A 5,602-nucleotide genomic window follows, 5' to 3' on the forward strand; every position below is an offset into this window, starting at 1 on the left:
AAGCGTATGCAATAGCATTGCATTTGAAGAAGTGTAATACTAAAAAAATGATAATTCAAATCCGCGTCTTGGGAGTGTCGTCGTAGCATGAAGAGTCTTCAAAACTTGTCGAGTCGCTGAAGGAGATAACGAAGAGATGGCACATCAGAGGTAGACACCGCATCACTTGAAGATACAAGATAAGTATCAAGAGAAGATGTGTTGTCAAAAGATGATGGCACATCAGAGAACAAAACATTGTGCAGAAAATCACAGTCCACGACAACCGACGGCAAAAGAAACTCGGCGGTTAAGGCACGATGAACATAGATTGACAATGCAAAAGAAGTCCAGAAAATCCTATAGAAAACAACAAGGGCAAATAGGCCACAAAAGTTGTATAGAAAGGATCAGGACCGGAGAAAGGCTGACGGACTAAGTTATGGTGGAATCGCATGGCATGAGAAAACACAAAATATGAACGGATTTGGTGGACGCAGCGGAAAACAAAGAAAACTAGAAAACACACACTAGATTAGGGATGATGGCAGCGGAAGAAAATAATATCATGGCGGCGAAGGCCAACTCCAACCAGAGTGTGCGTGCGACGGTCCTGACTGCGTAGAAGGTGGTCGCTTAGTGCGGGAAGACTCAGTCACAGAACCAGCAGTATCCGTCAAGGAAGAACCTGAAGCAGCGAGCAGACACTTAAGTCGCAGAATATCCTGCTCACTCAAAGCGATGGCTGAAGCTATCGAGGTAGATCACAAAGTTTCTGTAGATGATGATTGCGCCTAGCGCAAGTGTTTCTTCTTCGTGTAGCAGTGGGACTCAATATGACCATCATTGTTGCAGTAGCCACAATGTGAACGGGGGCCACCTGAGCCTCCAGAAGGAGTGGGCAAGAGCGGCGGAGCACTCGAGTGAGAAAGGGTCGGTGCAGCAGGTGGCATAGAAGTAGTCCGAGCAGCGAGCACCGAGGGAACCTCGAGCAAACCAACATCCCGTCTCTTTTTCTCTTGGCCCGGCTCCTTCCGGTGCCACCTGTGGTGATTGATTCACGCGTCGTCCATCGAATCCCACCATCGCGAAGGATGGGCAGAGGGCTCCTCACACCGCGGCGCGGTCTCATCTGGCTTGATCCGACGCTCGCGTCACCAAATTTTATCCACGACTTTCCCTCGATGCTTAGGGTTTCGGGCATCACCACGTCAGCCCTATGACTTTGTGTTGTCGTCCTCTAGTCCGACGAGTGAATCCCCTCCCTTGCTTTGTCCCCTCTTTCTCCCTCTTCCTCTAACCTCCGTTCTTCTCTTCTGCTGTAGATGTCTAGGTATGCACCCCCGATTATATTGAGCCAATCCCTGTAAAAAAAAACCTTTGACCCTTGTGTAATTCACTGACGAACACTGATAGGCCTGCAGGCTGACTTCTAATTTCTGTTGATTTACATTCATGCACTGATTGCTATTCTATTAAATTAGTAATTATTAGATATCAATGGAGCACAAAAATATTAAAAAATGCTTATACGCTGCTAACTCATCAATCCTTGCTAGATGTCACTAATCCTTTTTTTTTTTATGTAGAGAAGCACATCATCAGCAACAACAGAAGCACCAGGTTGCCAATTTGCTCCAACGGTATTGTTACCATGCTATTCTTGCTGTGATCGAGTTATGTAACGTCGCCAAATTCTTCTTGTGCTTCTTCCCTGACTTGTGGATCGTGAGAATGTGCTGGCTATCGCACTGAATCTTGCAGATGTCGCAGGCTGCTGGTTGTACAATCTTGGGTGTTTCCTCTGTGTGCTCTAGCACAGGGTGACCGAAACGAGCATTCTGCTAGGCTTGGTGCATGCCGCTGGCTGTAGCTGCTGGGTTATCCTGAAGATATAAGCCTACACCTGAAAAAAGGCACCATATTGGAATTTATGGAAAATGTATATACTGCATACTACTTCATATATGTGATCCCCGTATTAAATAGTGTATTGCAAGAGATATAATATATAACGAGGGATCCAGTCCTAATATTTCTCTGTATGGCAATTTCGATGAGCTACCAATAATTTTTTTCTGTTGCAATTTCACACATTTCATGAGTCTGATGGTCAGGTTATTTAGGTGGAGGGAGTAGCTTGCTAATGGTGGCTTCCACATCCAGCTCAAATACTAGAGGGCGTAGACCTATTGGGGGAAGCATGTACGCCTTTGTTTTAGTGATCAGGTAAACTAATAATCCACATTATTTCTTCCATGAGGATGTTGCTTTGATGCTGTTGATATGATTCAAAACACTGATAAATACTTCTTTTCACGCCTATTAATGTACTGATTGTTGTATGCTCCTACTATTCTACAGTCTTGCTAGCCTCTTCATCTAAAGAACTCACCATAAGATTGTATACATTTACTTTGTCATTTGGTTATGTGATTGTCCTCTCATAGCATGCAGTTATTATATATGCATTTGGGTCAAGTCAATGTAGAGCATTCATCTATACCAAGTACTTATCTACTAATCTAGAAAAAGTACTTATCTACTACCGTTGTACATCATAGTGAAAATGATACTAAATCCCAATACCCCACTTAGATGTGACCTACACCTGAGCTTTATGCGTCTTCATGTGCAAACATTCATATACTAAAGCTTCCAGTAAGCACACACATACACATATCTAAAATCAATCAGCAGATGGCAGGGGATGGCGGCAACGGCGCCGGCGAAGAACGGCAGTGGGCCGACCTTCCCGGCGACCTCCTCGGCACGATCTACCTGAGATCCGCCACCGCGTACGACCGGGCGCGCTTCGCCGCCTTCTGCCCTACGTGGCGCGCCGCTGCCGGTTTTGCCGCTGCTGCTCCCGTCCACGGGCAGCAGCATGCGCGACCGGGCGGCAAGGGCGTACAGCCCCGAAGACGGAAGGGCCCTGCGCGTCCCTCTGCCGTGGTTCCTGTGGGGCAACCGGCTCGTCGGATCCCATGACGGCGGCTGGATCGCCACCGCGTCCGGCTCCCACCAGCTCCTCGTGGTGAACCTCTTCTCCGACGCTCGGGCGCCGCTCTCTGCGCAACAGAGCGCAATCGTCTGCGCGTGCCCGGTGTCCATCTCGAGTTCCGCCCCTCTCTACGTCAACAAAATCATCTGCTCGACGGACCCTTCCTCCAGCAGCTGCATCCTCGCCGCCATGACCGAACGGTGCCGCATAGCGGTATGCCGGGTCGGGTGCAATGGCAGGTGGACGACACGAGGGTGTAGGCTCGACCATGCATATAGACATAGTAAGGCGCTAAAGGACATCGCCTTCGTCAACGGCGAGCTCTACGGCAGTGCGCTTAATGAACTTTTCAAATTTGACATCAGCACGGACCAAGACGGCAATCCGGTGGCCAGCCCAGTCCAGCACCTAGGCATCCAAATGAATAATGCCTTGCAAGTGTTGGGGGTGACCTTCAACCCAAGATACATCTTCCAACTTCGTGGCAAGCTAGCGATAGCAGTGGAGGTCTGGCCGAGAGGTTGCCTCCATGAAGCCAAGACTTTCAAGGTCTTCGACCTCGCCGACTGCGGTACAATGTTGAAGGAGGTCACGAGCTTGAATGAATACACCTTGTTTCTAGGCCAAGAATGCTCCAAGGCGGTTCCCGTGTCGGCGATGGACGGCCGTGGCGGGGTGGAGAGGAACCGCATCTACTACACTGAGCAACACTGCTCTCTCCACCAAAACGTTGTGGAACGCTTAACAAGATTGGACGTTGGTGGTTGCACCGTGTATTGTTGCAAAAGTGAAGGTGTACATCGCTTTGAGAGGATCATGTCATGTGGATACCACTACGACAAGTGGGATGGCAGTAATGGTTGTAATATACTTGCATGTGGCTTCTACCTCCAGACTTCTAGTTCCTGCTGGTACATGCATATGTAATGTATCTCAGCCTTATCTTATACTTTTCCTATAATTAGTTAGAGGTGCGTCAATGGTGAGTTTAGGCAACCAACAACTAGTTAAAAGCATCATTAGTTTTTCCTTAATCATCGTTACCAGAATGTAATTTGCAATCTATAGTTCTCATAGTACATTTGGATTACATCAGTTCTTATGGTGGTGTCAACCATATTTGCGCATGTGACATCATGCCGTCAAGTCTTCCAAATAGTTTTTTAATCTTATGTGGAGTACTCCTTGGAAGCACAGCTTCCATTCATTGGTTTACTATACCCATATAACTTGTTAATATTTTCTTTGTCATTTTTCTTTTTGATTTTTCAACATGTGACATCCCTGCTATTAAATTTTTGTGGAGCTTTTTTAGCGGGGATTTGTTTGGAGCTTGGTTAATCGGTAATGTAGTTGATCTGTAATTTTTACTACACAGGTTATAATTGCATATTCATGCAGAGTGAAACACAACTAGTTCATAGTTACTTTTGAATCTTTTTTAATTGAAATTAGAGTATTCATGTAAATACCATAAGATAAAAAAAATTGGATACGAAAGCAAGGGGCAAGGAAGCTCGTAAGCATCATATTGATTGCCCCACATGTGCAAACAATACTTTAATTCTAACAGAGCTAGCTAGTATGGTAATAGCTATAATCATATGGGACATAAGAGCATCTCCAATGGATGATTTTTTAAATTCCCATCAGCCAAGAGGCATAAACATCTAGACGTAGTACATTTTAGGAAAGCATGTGCCAAAGTGTCTTCAGCAACATTATAAATTTTGGACACATCAGAAGTCTCCCTTTTCCTTCTCTTGAGGTGGCTATTTGTGAGAAGATAATCATTACATGGCCTCCAACCAAAATCCAAAGTGCTTTTCAGGTATAATTGGAAAGTAAAAGTTTTTCAACATACAAATTGACATAGTCAACAACTCTTTCTTTATCCTCTCATGACAACAAGTTGGCAAAGGTTTTATCTCTTGTCTCTTTCAAGACCTTCATTTCCTAACTGTACATAACCGGCTAGGGTTTTATCTCTTGGCTTTGAGATGGTGGCACCATCCCATCGATGGAATAATTCTCTCCATCACTCCTCCTCATTCGCATTGACGCATGCGAAAGGCTTGTGAGGGCATGTACACTTGCATCTTGGTAGCCCAGATCTATTGGACGACATGTTAGGATTGTACTTCTGTTCTTACCGCAGTGGCTTTCTTGGGCCAACAATACTCCATTTTAAGGCATGTATGAAGTGTTTCCTCGTCGACGGATATGTCACATCCTATTGGGGACGATGATGTACTTTCATTTTAGTTGTGTAGAATTCTTGACTCTGTATCGTTGTATAGACTGCTCGGGAGGTGGTGCTAAGTCAAAGGATCCGTAAGCTTGGACGTGGTCCATTGATGTTCGATTTATATTTACGTTGTGCCATTTAGAGGCATGAGGGTTTAGTTGTGGTCTTCATAAGCCAAGCAGCAATTGCATTTTCTAGGGGTTGATCCATCATGGAATTATCACCTTTTAGAATGAACAATATTTCTTATCCTATTCTTCATAACTTGATGCTCCTGCTATATGACCTGGAAAACCCAAAATAGGCTCGGGATAACATTATCACTGGGTAAAAAAATCACTCATCAAAATAGATATAGAGAAACCTCATAT

Source organism: Hordeum vulgare, chromosome 3H, assembly GCF_904849725.1.
Source record: "Hordeum vulgare subsp. vulgare chromosome 3H, MorexV3_pseudomolecules_assembly, whole genome shotgun sequence".
Taxonomy (NCBI): Eukaryota; Viridiplantae; Streptophyta; class Magnoliopsida; order Poales; family Poaceae; genus Hordeum; species Hordeum vulgare.